The sequence below is a fragment of the Nicotiana sylvestris genome, chromosome 3 (genome assembly GCF_000393655.2).
Source record: "Nicotiana sylvestris chromosome 3, ASM39365v2, whole genome shotgun sequence".
Taxonomy (NCBI): Eukaryota; Viridiplantae; Streptophyta; class Magnoliopsida; order Solanales; family Solanaceae; genus Nicotiana; species Nicotiana sylvestris.
This window is the reverse complement of record NC_091059.1, coordinates 108,501,333-108,517,184: the sequence shown is the minus strand read 5'-3', so window position 1 is coordinate 108,517,184 and position 15,852 is coordinate 108,501,333.

The window sequence follows — 15,852 nt, the reverse complement described above, 5'->3', positions numbered from 1 at the left end:
AAGTCAATCGGACTTGATTTGATAGGTTTTTGCATCGAATATAGAAGTTGGACGTCCTTAGTTTCATTAGGCTTGAATTGGGGTGTGATTCACAATTTTAGCATTATTTGATGCGATTTGAGGTTTCGACTAAGTCTGTATCATGTTTTAGGACTTGTTGGTGTATTTTGTTGAAGTCCCGAGGGCCTCGGGTGGATTTTGGAAGGTTAACGAATATAAAAAGGCTGCTGAATTTTCTCTTTGGACAGCTGTTGATTTTTTTACAGCCCGTGAACAGTACCCGTGAACAGTGCCCGTAAACACTGCCCGTGAACAGTGCTGGACAGAATGTTAAGTTATGAAAATGGGACATTTTTACCAAATTGGAGCTCGGGGAGAGGCGATTTTCGGGAGATTTTCAGAGAAAACAACGGGGTAAGTGTTCTTAACTTAATTTTGGTTAGATTACTCGAATCTATTACTAGTTTTGGCATTAAATCTGTGAATTTAGTTGGAAGAATTTGAAAACCCTCTCAGATAGATTTGAGGATTTGAGGGTCGAAATATTATCGAAATTTAGTAATTTTGATATGGTTAGACTCGGGGTTGGATGAGGTTTCATATTTCGCAACTTTCGTCGAATTCCTAAACGTGGGCCCCACGGGGCGAATTTTTAATGCAATTTCGGATTTTAATGGAAAATGTAGACTTTCATATGGAACTATTTCCTATAATTTTTATTGACTGAATCGAATTGTTTATGACTAGATTTGAGAATTTCGGGCATGAATTCGTGAGGCAAAGGCTTGTTGGAATTTTGAATTGGTTGCAAAGCAGGGTAAGTGTTTGGTCTAACCTTAGCTTGAGGGATTAGGAGTTGTGTCCTATTTGTTATGTGTTATTTGTTGAGTACGATGTATAGGCATGGTGACGAGTATCTATATGTTGGTGTCAAGTATGCCCGTGAGTCTTATACTTTGATTAATATGACTCTGTTTCGTATTGTATATGCTCTATATGATAATTTCTATTGAGGAATATGACTTATGGAAGTATTATTGTTAATTGAACATGGTAGAGCATTGGCTCAAGTTGAGAAATTAATTGTTGAACATTATAGAGCATTGACTCTAGTTAAGAATTTAATTATTGAACATTATAGAGCATTGGCTCAAGTTGAGAATTGAATTGTTGAACATTGTAGAGCATTGGCTCAAGTTGTGAATTGAGTTGTGAAGTAAACGTGAAAGAAGAAAGGAGAGAGAGAATCGTGATATTGTCCCTTGCTGGGATGTCATTGTTTTGATATTGTTTCCCTTGCTGGGATTTGATTGTTGTACTATTGTTCCCTTGCCGGGATTTTATTGTGATTTCATTTATTTCCTTGCCCTTATTTCTTGTGATTGTTGTTTGGGTGAGGAAGAGTGTTAAAGCACGAATGGTGATGCCGTGTATGATTTTGTGAGGAAGAGTGTAAAGCACGAAGGGTGATGTCGTGTTGCACGATGTACAATTCCGTGCCGATTATATTGATTTATGGTGAGGATGAGAGTAAAAGCACGAAGGGTGATGTCGTGCAGTTTATATTGATTCTTATGGTGAGGTCAAGAGTAAAAGCACGAAGAGTGATGCCGTGCACTTGCCCTTGATTTTTCCTGATTCTAATTGAGTTATATTGTCCTTTACGTTTATTTACCGATTTTCTGTTGTTACTTGATTTTTTTCGATGTTATAGATTCCCTTACCCTATTTGCCTTGTGTTTGTTGTTTGGGTGAGGAATAGTATAAAGCACGAAGGGTGACGCCGTGTATTGTTTTGGTGAGAGAGTGTTAAAGCACGAAGGGTGATGCCGTGTATTGTTTTGGTGAGAGAGCGTAAAAGCATAAAGGGTGATGTCGTGCACTTTCTGTTTGTTGTGTTTACTTGTTATTAACAATTCAAGTGTATTAACTATTTAGATCTCTTTACTGTTGTGGTCCTTTGTGTTGGAATCCATAGTGTTTACAATACCTCGCCATATTTTTTTATAGGTTCAATACTTTAAATTTCAACAATTGTTACATTTTTAACTCAATTGATTTCTCAACAAAAAAATTTCTTAAACCGTTTGAGGTTGTATTTTACTTAAAAGGGAATTTCTACTATATTTTGATGTATTGATTTCTCGTATTAAAGGTAATGATTCATTCGATATTGTACTTTAATTGAAAAGGGTATTTTCTTTATCAAATGATTTCTAAAAATAACTTCATCTTTTCTTGTTGATTTCCTAATTGGGTTGGAAGTTGTACTCTACTTTATGTTAAGTGAATGAGGCTCCTTGAACATTCTTAATTGTATTGGGTTATGGAACCTATGAACTGAGTAACATGAGAATATGGTTGTGCAATATTAGACAGAAATATATGGGCACGAGGTGCCGTGAAAATATGAAAGTGAGATGAGACCTATATTATTTATGATTATGAAATGAGGCGTCACAAGGTAACCTTTACTCGAAAGAATTATATTCAAAAAATGCTGATTCGAAAGATTTATATTTGAAGGACTTGATTAATTGATTGCACTTGTATTAATTATTTGTTGAGGATCATTTATGGTGTTCTTGTTGCCTGCTTTTTATATCACTGGTTGATCATTGTTGCCATCATTGTTATCTGCTTCCTATTATTTTTGTACTCTATATTGCACAGGTTTATTTGGTAGTCTGGTTCTAGCCTCGTCACTACTTCAGCGAGGTTAGGCTAGGTACTTACCAACATATGGGGTTGGATGTGCTGATACTACACTCTGCACTCTTTTTTGCAGATCAAGTGTTGTAGACTTCGGACCGCAGTGGAATTGTTGTTTCTTGTTCATCAGGCGACCCGAGGTAGTCCTGCAGGCGTCCGCAGGCCTTGGTGTCACCTCCTATCTTTTCCTTTATCCTGTTTCCTTTACTCATTTAAGAAACAATGTATATTTTATCTTTCAGACTTTGCATGTAGTATTCTTAGACCGTCTTTGAAGCTGTGATACCAAATTCTGGGTAGAGTTGTATTTAGACTTCCGCAATTTTGTATTAAGATAAATTGTCAGATTTTGTCTTCCGCTTAATTATTTTCGCTATTTGCATGATATCTACCCATCACTGATAATGGTTTAAAATTGGAAAAGGTTAAGTAATTAGAATAATTTGGCTTGCCTAGCTTTCACCAGTAGGCGCCATCACAACTCTCGAGGGTGGGAAATCCAGATTGTGACATTAAGATACCATCACATAAAATACTTTTAAACTATAATACATAATTATCTAACTATCATGACAAAATTGATCATTTGTGTAAGTTTTGATGATGTCCTTCTATTTTAAATTCATGTATTATGCTAATGTAATAATATTTTTCGGTATTTAGATGATTGTTGTATTATTATACATAAAATTTCTCTAATTAATTAAATTTTATTGTTCCTTCATATAAATAAATGTTTAAATCATCACGTGTCATTATTAACGTGCAACTCACGTTGATAGATACTAGTTATTTTAAAAGCGACTATGCAATGTATCATTTTTCCTTTTCTTTTTTATTTGGGAAATACAAGCTTTTATCCTCCTGTCCTTTTAGGATACACGTTTAAAATGAGTCTCTTTCGTACATTACTCAATAAAAGATGGTCAAATATGTTACGCCCCGCAATATTACGTCGATATTACGTTCGGCAGTATTATATTACGACAATGTTATGCTCTGCAGTAATATATTACGATGATATTACCCTCTGCAGTAATATATTACGATGATGTTGCATCTTGTAGTATTAGGTTACGACAGTGTTGTACCTAACACTATTACATTACGGTGATGTTACACTTCGCAATAATAAGTTACGACGATATTGCACCCTGCAGTAATGTACGTTGAATTTGTCATAAGGTAATTGATATCAGTCCAAGGAAAAGATTATTTGGGGATTATAAGGATTGTAAGTGATGAGTAAATTCGTGAAGGTAAGAGGGTAAGTAATATCGAAGAAAATGAATTTTGTTGAAGTTTGGCATGTTGGGGTAAAATACGGCCCGAGCTAAAATACCCGATATTTATGAACTAGTGCCATACAAGGTACTACATGGCCATGATAGTAAGGTGTATAAGGTATGTGAAAAGTGAGTAATATTTTAAGTAAATTGTGGTAATTTTTAAAGTATACGGGTAATAGATTAATTACCGGATAACGAAACATTACCTAGTTAACTAATAAGTGAATAAGATTAAATCCCTCCCCAACAAAACGTGGCAGAAGGCCACTATTTGAGAAATTGACTCATATTGATTTATGAGTAGGTGGCATTATTATCCTTTTCACTTATCAGAAAAACCAATATCTTGGCACATATTCCTGAATATCAAGTGATGTTCTCATTAAGGTCTTTTGTTTATACTGAATTCAATATGCTATTTTGTTTGAAAATTGTAAAATGAAAGCACGTTTCTCTTCAAGATGAAGATAATAGCCGATTTTTCTAACTGCATAAGTGAAATTTTACTATAAAAATTGTGGACAGGAAAGGCATAGGAGTAACTACTGTTCCGAAATTCGTGACAACACTTCATACTGTATTAGCAACGTAGGTTCTTGGTTTAGCAGAGGAGTTCGTACAAAATTATATTGTATAATAGCAGCGAAATTTTGCGGTTCTAAATGAGTACGGTGCAATATTTTCCAAGAATATTATACGGAGTTTTCCCTACTCCATGTATGTTAAGGCTATCCCTTCTTTCTTTTGGCATGATCCTCATGATACGAACGAAACGTGCAAATGCACAAATTCCATGAATGACTCTATTCATAGAAGTATTAGAGACATCTACGTTTTGGAATTTCCACGTGTCATAATATTTTATCATCTGTTCATGGGTCTCAGAAAAAATATGAAAGTTGAAAAGAGTTTACTTTATGATATTACTCAAAGGCAAAATGATCTTATAAAGCTCCGAAATATTTTATTAACGTACTTTTCATGTATTGCATTCATGTGCATTGACCCATGACCAGATGGCGTTATATACGCGTATATATGTAAATATATGTATATGAGATATGAGAAAAGGTTACGGCGTTATATACGCACCACCACATGATCAGCTGGTATATGATGATGATGTTGCCCTCAATGGCTAAAATATGATTCAAACGGCGTTATATATGCGTATATTTGTATGTATTCAAATGGCGTTATATACGTATATATATGTATGTATATATATGTATATGGGATATGAAAAAGGTTATGACGTTATATACGCACCACCACCTGATCAGCTAGTATACGATGATGATTTTGCCCGCAGTGGCCGATATGATATGATGGGATGCCCTCAGAGGCTGATGATGTTATGAAGCATGTACCTATGCACGACATGACATTCATACGCATATGCATGATGCTAAAAGTAATTTATGATTTACAAGGTTATTCAGACTTACAGGTTGAGTCATGTACTCTATATTTCTTCCATGTCTCTTATGGATTTATTTATGTGCCTTACATACTCGGTATATTATTCATACTGACGTCCCTTTTGCCTGGGGACACTGCGTTTCATGCCTGCAGGTCCCGATAGACAGGTCGAGACTATCAGCTCAGCAGAAGATGTTGGTGCGCTCCATTTGCTTCGGAGTTGCTCGTTTGATTATTATGATTTAGACGTGTATTGTTTGGTATGGGGACTCTGTCCCGACCTTTATGATATTTATGTACTCTTAGAGGCTTGTAGACATATGTCATGTACGTGAAAGATTGTACGGCCTTGTCAAACTATGTTCTGAGTTTATAAATGATCATGTTGGCCTATTAGGCCCGTATGTCACGTGTATGTGATAATGTAATAAGAAAAATACATTATGTTAGTACTCGGTTGAGTAAGGTACCGGGTGCCCGTCACGACCCATCGATTTGGATCGTGACAAAATACATACATGGCCCTCTAAATTTGTCCCAATTTTCCACTTAGACACCTTATCTAAAGGCATTACCTATTGAACACTTCAACCAAGTTAAAAGTGTTTCAATTAAACATAGAATTGACAATCTCCCACAATGTAAAGGGCGTGGCTCTTACACGCCAAAAGCAGCAAATTATTAAATCACACGTGGAAATAACTTTTAAAAAAAACTAATATATTTCTTGCCTCCCGCCCAACTCATTTTTCCCGCCCACATCCCCACCCCCACCCCCAAACAACACTCGTCTTCTTGGTTTCATCGGCACCACCACAATTCACGGCCATCTTTCATCGTTTCAGTTTGTCTTCTTCATTTTACCACCGCGATAACCACCACCATCTCCAGATCCTATCTTCTTCCATAGACTTAGAAGTACTGAAACTTCCTTTTCCTTTTTCTTAATGCTAGCATTTCTGCCCCAAACAGTGGACCTCGCTAAACTAAAAAATGTATCATATGTTGAGTGGTCTGGATATGGAACAATGCGTAGCCACTTCATGTAATTGTCATAATTTTTCATCTTTTTGGTAGAATATAATGTTTCCAACAACAGAAGAATCTCAGTCAATTATTGTGATTTAACCTAGTGTTTAAATTATACTAATATTTTTAATATACTAACTAATTTATCAATTTTAATTATACATGTAGAGATCTTTATCTTCTTTCTGTCTTTGCATCTAAAGATAGGGAATGAACCACCACCGGAGAAGCGAGAATCACTAGAAAATTTGATCGAGAAAGGAGCTTCGGCCAGAATACCCTTTTCCGACGACCCATTTCCTCTTTTGTTTCATCTACGCATGTTTTTTTCTCAGAGCCGTGTGAAATGCTATTCAAATCTCTCTGTTTTTACTAGTCCAAAGGGTTAATTTTCTCTCTAATAATTGATATTTTGAGTCACTTTAATCTGTGAAAATGATACTGGGAGGGAGAAAATGAAGAGCAATGGTGCATATGGTGGTGGAGGAAAGAGAGGAAGAAGAAAGAGAAATTCAAAAAATGATATATTTCACGCGTTTCATGGCAGTGTAACTCACATTCTGTGCCATGTAAGCAAGTTGTGTCTAATAGAAACAATTTGGTTTGAGTTTAGGTGTTGAATAGGTACAATACTCAGTTGAAGTGCCTAAGTGAAAATTATGGCCAAGTTTAAGGGGCCGCTTATGTATTCTGCCAAGAAAGATCTGCTTTAACGATCTTCCAGTAAATTTTGGAATAACCAAATCAAATATCAACGGAGAATTAGTGAATCAAATGTATTACTCTAAATAAAAAAAAAGAACTAGCAAGAACTGAAATGCAGCAATCGATTAGTAGTATTAATTTCAGTGAATCTTTACATTTCAACAATCTTTGTCATAATCGCAACAACAATGGGTTTTTTCCCATTGAGAAAAATTCAATCAGTTATTGCAACAACCAACAATCTTTAAACTGTTCAAGAGCACTGTCCCTAAAATTCTGTACTCTTGCTAAACAGAAATGAGTACAAAACAATCCCTTTCCTAAACCAGCACCAACTCTACTCGTCTTCAACAAATAACAAGCTGGTGAACATTCTACCCCTTTCCCCTGTACTACTACTCCCCATGCTTTTGTTATACATTCCTCTGATTCTTCTGCAATTTTGCCATCTCTTAATTCTCCTTCAGTTCCAAGTTCTTCAATAAAAATAAGCCCATCTGGGGATCTTTTTTCTCCACTTTTCCATTCACTTTTTACCACCGGCCAATCTTCTACCACGGCTCTCTCTGTCTTGATCTTGACTTGTCCTTCACCATCGTATACGAGGACTAACAACGGCGCTTGCTTCAAATTCTTTACAATATCCACCATTGATCCCTTCATCCATTCTTCAAGCTTACCAGATAATACAGTTTCCGTTTTCTGATCTTCTTTGACAACTCCGCCTGAATTAGAAGGTGGATTTGATAGAGATAGAGAAACAGAAACACGATGAGAAGACACCCTTTTAGAAACTGAAAGAGAAGTGGTCAAGTTCAAATCAGAAATTAAATTGGGTTTGTTTACATGAATCAATGAATGGGTTCTAGGATGGATTTTTAACGATGCCATATTTGAGGGTTGAAAGATAGATTTTAATTTTCCGGGGAAACTAAATGATGAATCTGTAAATCAATAAGAGATTGTTTTCCCGGAAAATAAAAGAAGTTGGATTGAGTAAAAAGGAAGAAAAGGATTTTTGGAGGCTGAGTAAGAATGGAGTCAGACTTGATGTGCTTCCGAATGAAGAGGGATTAGCTTGGTTTTTGGGAGGTTGCATTAACAAGAATAAGGGGACCTCCCCCTTTTAAACGGTCGTGTCCTAATGTATTTAGAAGTACACGCAAACGAAAATTGATAAGAGTAGAAATTGCCACGAACAAGCAAATAGTAGGTTCGGACACTATTTTCACATGCCTCTATTTTTCCACGAGTCAAATCCATGTATTTTTCACGCGGAGGCCAATATTTATTATTCCATCCATTTCAATTTCCACCCGAGATAGTTTGATTCGACACTAAATTTAAAAAAAATACTTTTAAAATTTATGGAGTTAAAAGTTTAAGGAATAAAAGCTTTATGGAGTTATGATATTTATGTGATTTTAAAAGTTTTTTATTAAGAGTAAAATAAAGAGTTTAAAATTAAATTATTTTCAATCGTAGAAATGTGTCACTTTTTGGAACGAACTAATAAAAAAAATATGTCTTCTAAATTGAAATAGATGAAGTAATTCTTGATTTAGATTATAAGAAAAAGTCAAGTGAAGTGAAATATTAGTTGTTATTCTGCATTTCTGCTTATAAATTTTTTGGTACTTAAGTTGTTATAAAGTTGTAACGAGTAATAATATTATGCACTGTAATTTTGTTATTTTTGGTCAAAAAAATTTGAGTGGTTTAAATGGAGAGCAAGGACGTAAGTAGAATACGTGGAATGAAAAGGTGGCACGCGATTAGATTGCGCAGTTCGAGCAACGGCACAAGCTTTGGATGGGTCGGTCGACGATAGCACACACCTTTCGCGTGACATGGATTCCATGAGCCAATACTATTCTTTTCTTTATTTTGCTGACGTGGCGACACTGACGTTTTGTACGTTTATCAAGTATTATGACGCTAGAATGTTATGTTTTCTTGGATATTTTATGATGGACCGTATAATCATTTCATCTAAAAATTTAAATCGTTAGAGAAAAAAAAGGAGATAATTTTGTTTATTCAATTATTTTTAACACGAGCTTCATATGTGTATTTTATTATTTTTAATGGATCAAACATGTGAAAAGTAATTTTGATAATAGGAGATAGTGAGTTTTGAATATATATATATATATATATGTATGTATTAGTAAAAATTAGACTCGTCATGTGCGTCTATTAAATGACGACACGTATCAGCAAAGTTTGAAGAAAAGTGAAGAATGATATGTAAAGATGATATGTGAAACACTCCCGAGACCGAACATACTCGTACCGTGCCTGTTAGCCTCGGAACTGATCATCATAAAATAGCTCGGATCAGGTGCAGAAGAATATCTCATAATTACAAATGAGGAAGGAATTAATTAATCTCATATTATATGAGATTTACCATTGTCACACCTCCTTTTTCCACCCCGCGAGGGGTGAAGGGAGTTTTTTCCAATTAAAGGACAATCGAAACGGGATTTGTTTATTTATTTCAGAGTCGCCACTTGGGAGATTTAGGGTGTCCCAAGTCACCAATTTTAATCCCGAATCGAGGAAAAGAATGACTCCATATTACAGTCTGCGTACCAGAAATCCGGATAAGGAATTCTGTTAACCCGGGAGAAGGTGTTAGGCATTCCCGAGTTCTGTGGTTCTAGCACGGTCGCTCAACTGTCATATTCAGCTTATTTATCTGATTTTGATACAATTATGAACCGATGTGCCAATTTTAACTTTTTCCGCTTTATTATTATTATTTTTAAAAGAATGTGAACATCGTTTAAAATACGTCTTTGGATTGCGTCACATGAAATGCACCCGCAATCCGGAACACATTTTTATTCAATGTTTTGAGATTTGGATTTGGGTTGCATGAAATTCACACCCAAGTTTAAGAGAGTAAATTATTAAATACGCGCCTAAAGAGACTATCGTGTTATTATTCTGGGAAGGCCGTGAAATTTGCTAAACGGTCCGTCCTGAAAACTAAGTACTTTAATATATACATTTAACGAGGGCCCCGCAATCTATGCGTTTTATTTGGCGAGGCTCGTCTCATTTTTTATTTAAAAAAAAGGAATTTGCAACGTCATGGAAATGCATCTCAAACCACGTCACAATCAATGTACCCGTGATTAGAGACACATTTCGACTCCGTTGAGATTTGGATTTGGGTCACATAAATGTGCACCCGAGTTTAAGAAAATTAAATTATTAAAGGCGCGCCTAAAGCGACTAGCGTATTATTATTTTGGGTGAGGCCGTGGAATTTCGCTAAACGGCCCATCCCGGAATCTAAGTATTTATTATGACCAATTATTGAGGACCCCGCAAATTGTATTTTTGTTTGGCGAGGCTCGTCTCATTTTATTATTTAAGGGCAAACTTAAGACAACTACGATTTTCTACCAATGAAGTCATCCGAGGTTAAACAAAAACAACAATTCTAATAGGTAATAATATCCATGGTAAAATGAAAGCAATTCAACAAAAACGACACACAAACAGTTCATAGGAAATCCACATCATTTTCATTCCATTTAAGCAAATATCACAAGTTTGGAAATGTGTATGCACCTGTTTGAAGCAAGAACAACAACCAAACTGGACCGACAACTATCGAAAACCTCTCCAACGATGGAACCTCGATGTCAAGCTCAACGATATCAGACCGGAAGCCACGAGCACAACCCAACGACGACCTCGACGGACTGCGCGATGACAGTGAAGAAACAGCGATAACTGGGTTGATTGGTTGTCGACTGGTGGTATTTGACGACGGGCAACGGGGTTAAGCTTGTTGTTATGGCTGGCTATGGTGTTCGCAGCTACTCGTGGGTGATTGACAGTATGGGACGATGAGGCTGGGGGACTGTTTGGTCGACAGGGCTGGACGACGAGGGAGCAACGGGGAGGCTGGTTGTGGTCGTTTGGACGCGAGGGAGTGTCGCGACTGGAGAAGAGTGAAGCAGCAATGGTGGACTGCTTGTGGTCATTTGGACGTGAGGGAGTGGGGTGCGACTAGTTTTTGAGTCACGACGGGAAGGTGACGGAGGGGTTTTGGAGGGGTGACGATGGTTTAGGGTTTGGTTGGTTTGAAGGGGGGAGAACGTGAAGCAACAGCAGCAGCAACAGCTGCTGCTCGACGGGGGTCCGGTGGTTCAGCTGGTGAGGAAGAAGATTGCGAAACAGTAGTGGCCGTCGGACGCAGGTGGTCGACGGACGGGAAGCTGGAGTTTCGACGAGGGGGGGGGTGTTGCGGACGGTTCTGTTTGGTGGTGGTGTTGGACGTGAAGATGCTGAAGCCGGGGGTTTTGGATAGGTTTTTTTTAGGTTTCTTTTTTGTTCTTCTTTAGGAAGAAAATGAACAGTGCTAGAGCCTTTTTCCAAAAATCCCCCCTTCCCCTCCTTTGTCCGTGTATTTTGTAGCCTTTTGCAAAGAAAATGGACCCCACGTGTGTAGGTGTCCAAGACTTGTATCCCCCATGCGTGGTGGGGTTCCCCATATGTGGGGTTCCGTCCGTGTTCCCCACGCGTGTCCCCCATGTGTGGTGGGCTCGGATTATTATGGGCTAGGTCCGAAAATTAGGCCTAAAAACGGGTAGTTTGAACCCGAATATTATTCTTTTGCCCGGACCCGAGAATAAGAACACGACGTTGCTCAATTAATCCTATGTAAGTAAAATAGCTACCAAAATAAGACTGACATTTAAAACAAAATTATTTTTTAATATATTTTTCAAGAATAAAATAGCTACAAAACATTAATAAAACTATTTTTGTAATTTTCGTTTTTTATATAAAGATAAAATATAAAGTAATATTTTTGTATTTTTTCAAAATAAAAATGACTACAAAACATTAATAGAACTATATTTTTTTGGTAATTTTCGAAATTATATAAAGTACAAAAATAAGGTACAATTTTTGTATTTTTTCAAGTTTACGAGAAATACATAAACTAAAATTTATATATATACTTTTTGTAATTTTTCTTTTGCGATGAAATAAAGTAAAATACTCAAAATAGCTATATATTAGACCCAATTTAAATATTCACGCTAAAAATGTGAAAACTCTCGGGGAGTGTCAAAAATCACACGTCTACAGCTGCCCTCTTTGACTGGAAACACGAAGAGTTTTCCGACAAAGAACGACTAGACATGTTTTTGACCCGACCATTATTTGGAGGGACTATACTAAGGAAAGGAAGGGGATGTGACCGAGCCTTGGTATCTGAGCTGCCTACATATCCTTGGTTATACAGGAATCAGGCCACGCGTAGTTCAGAAATGAGAGAGATGGTAGAGTGTACCGAGGTGAAGAGCCGATCGAGGTGCCGTTCCGTTGAGGTTCCGGTCCGCGGTCCTGTCATTACATCAAAAATGAAAACTGAAAAAGACTAACTAAGCCTATCAACTACTAGTTACAAGGATTCCTATCTTTAAGTCTTCTGAAACTTGGTCTTGAGTCTTGAATGGTGCTTCATACAGACTTTGGATTTGAACCTTGATACTTGCTAGTTGTAGGTGCTAGTTCTTGAGCAGACCACATATGTTCTCCACTTTCGTACTTTGGATTCTTTTTTTTTCTATGCTTGCTCTTTTTTTTTTCTTTTTTTTTTCTTGTTTTTGTGACTAGCTTCTGTGGATCATATCAGACTGTTGACTCGCATTCTTGAGGCGAGCTTCTGCTATTTACAACTTGGATTGAATGCTGGGGATTTTTGTTGTAGCCTTCTGCCTTCCAATGGGTTACTGCTTGACCTTGAAAGATGTTCCTCTATTCTACAGGCGGGCTCCTGACTTCTCCAACTTAAAATTTAACGACCTCCGTTCTCCAGGCGGGCTCCTGACTTCTTCAACTTCTTAAATTCTATCACTTCTATTCTCCAGGCGGGATCCTACAACCAAAACAAACAACACAAACGAAATTTCCTAACCCAGTTTGCACTGGGAAGATTTGTGAGTCGTTAGCAAAATTGTAACCCACTTATACTACTGATGCAATGGTGAGAGTAAACTAAAGACTAAACTAGGAAGTGCGTCTCCTAGGGGTGAAAACTTTGGTGACTAAAACTAGGAAGTGCGTTTCCTCAATTTAGGAAGTGCGTCTCCTAAAAAAAACTTGAAAGACCTTGATTAGGAAGTGCGTCTCCTACGGGTAAACTTCAATAAACTAGACTAGGAAGTGTGTCTCCTATGGTCGAACTTAAAATGAATCAAACTAGGAAGTGCATCTCCTATGGGCACAGTAAACTTAGGAAGTGCGTCTCCTATTGGGGAAAATGAACTTAGGAAGTGCGTCTCCTATTGGGTAAAACTAAACTTAGGAGGTGCGTCTCCTATTGGTGAAACTATTCTTAGGAAGTGCGTCTCCTATTGGTGAAACTTAACTTAGGAAGTGCGTCTCCTATTGGTGAAGACGTGGAATGTATTCCCTTGCTGTACAGGTGGGCGCCTAATGGTAAAGACATGAAATGTCTTCCATTGTTATACAGATGGGCGCCTAATGGTAAAGACATAAAATGTATTCACTTGTTATACAGGTGGGCGCCTAATGGTAAAGACACGAAAAATGGAATGCCCGCATTATACTGGTGGGCGACCTAGAATATGAAATGAACAGACAAAAAGTATTCCTCTCGTTATTCAGGTGGGCGCCTGTCATGAAATTTAAAGACTGAAATGTATTCCTCTTGTTATACAGGTGGGCGCCTAGCTTTAGGAAAACTAACATTGATAATCTTAAGAAAACTAAAAATGACTCCCTTTTTTTTTCAAATTCAAACGTTTTTTTTTCTTCAAATTATCCTAGGAGAAAATTCGTCAGACTAGGTTTTCTATCTTAGGAGAAAGATTCATCCGACTAAGATTTTGATCCTAGGAGAAGGTTCATCAGACTAGGTCTTTTTTGTTATCTTAGGAGAAAGATTCATCAGACTAAGATTTTGATCCTAGGAGAAGGTTCATCAGACTAGGTCTTTTTGTTATCTTAGGAGAAAGATTCATCAGACTAAGATTTTGATCCTAGGAGAAGGTTCATCAGACTAGGTCTTTTTTGTTATCTTAGGAGAAAGATTCATCAGATTAAGATTTTGATCCTATGAGAAGGTTCATCAGACTAGGTCTTTTTTGTTATCTTAGGAGAAAGATTCATCAGACTAAGATTTTGATCCTAGGAGAAAAATTCATCAGACTAGGTTTTCTATCTTAGGAGAAAAATTCATCAGACTAAGATTTTGATAACAACTTAGGAGGAAATGCCTCTCCTATGGGAAAAAACAAACTTAGGAGGAAATGCATCTCCTATGGGTGAAACAAACTTAGGAGGAAATGCATCTGCTATGGGTGAAATTAAACTTAGGAGGAAATGCCTCTCCTATGGGTGAAACTAAACTTAGGAGGAAATGCCTCTCCTATGGGTAAAAACAAACTTATGAGGAAATTCCTCTCCTATGGGTAAAAACAAACTTAGGAGGAAATGCATCTCCTTAGGAGGAAATGCGTCTCCTATGGGTAAAAACAAACTTAGGAGGAAATACATCTCCTTAGGAGGAAATGCGTCTCCTATGGGTAAAAGTAAACTTAGGAGAAAATGCATCTCCTATGGGTAAAAACAAACTTAGGAGGAAATGTCTCTCCTATGGGTGAAACTTTAATGATTTCAAACTAGGAAGTGCGTCTCCTGTTAATGAAATCTTCACTTAGGAAGTGCGTCTCCTATGTGTGAACCATTTCCTTCTTCTTGAATTATTTACTTACATGTGTTGTCTTCCCTCGAAACTGCTGGGGATTATTTTGATGGGGATGACTTTTCCCCCTTTTTTTTTCCTTACACACTCTGGGTTGCCCGAAACTCTATCGAGGATGCTTCTACATCTCGATGATCCGTTGGGGATAACACAGCTGAGGATAACTCTGCTGAGTAAATATGTTATCTTACTCCTTCCAAAATTACTTCCTTTTAAGTAGGATGTTTCATTCCTCTGCAAACTGCTTCCCTTTTTTTCTCTTTTCTTTTTTATTCTTTTTTTTTGTTTTTTTGTTTTGCATAGCTTCTTCCTTCGAAGACTACCTCCCTTAAGACTCGTTTTGCCTTTCCCCGAAAGGAACAACTGAGGATACCGACTTTCACCAAACTTGGGTTGGACTCCTCAAAACTGCTGAGGATAACACTGTTGGGGAATTATTTACTTACCTGTTGGGGGATAAAATGTTATCAACTGGGGATAATGCTGTCGAGGATAACACTGCTGGGGGATTCTGATTCCTTCAGAACTAGTGCTTCACTCTTCGGAAGGCTGTTGGGAATGATACTGGCCTTCTGCTTTTTCTGAGCTCAAGTTTCATCCCTTTGCTGGGGAACAACTTCCTCCATTGAAACTTATTATGTTTGGGGCAACACTGGTTCTAAGACCACTTCCCTTGAGACTGGCGTTATCTTTATTCTTCTCCGAATGGGTACCTGACTTCCAGAAAATTTTCTAAATGGAAGGAAAATTTTCTGCCCCAGTTTGATAATATCCCTTGTGGCATGCATTTCTGGCATCAATGCCATTTCCTTTACCTGCTTCAAATCAAACAAAATTTGTTAGTTTAAAACATGGTGGTTGGTTGTGATACTCCTACTGGGATGGCTTTTCCCTTTCTCCTTCCTTGCTCTGCGTTCAACAACTTGTTGG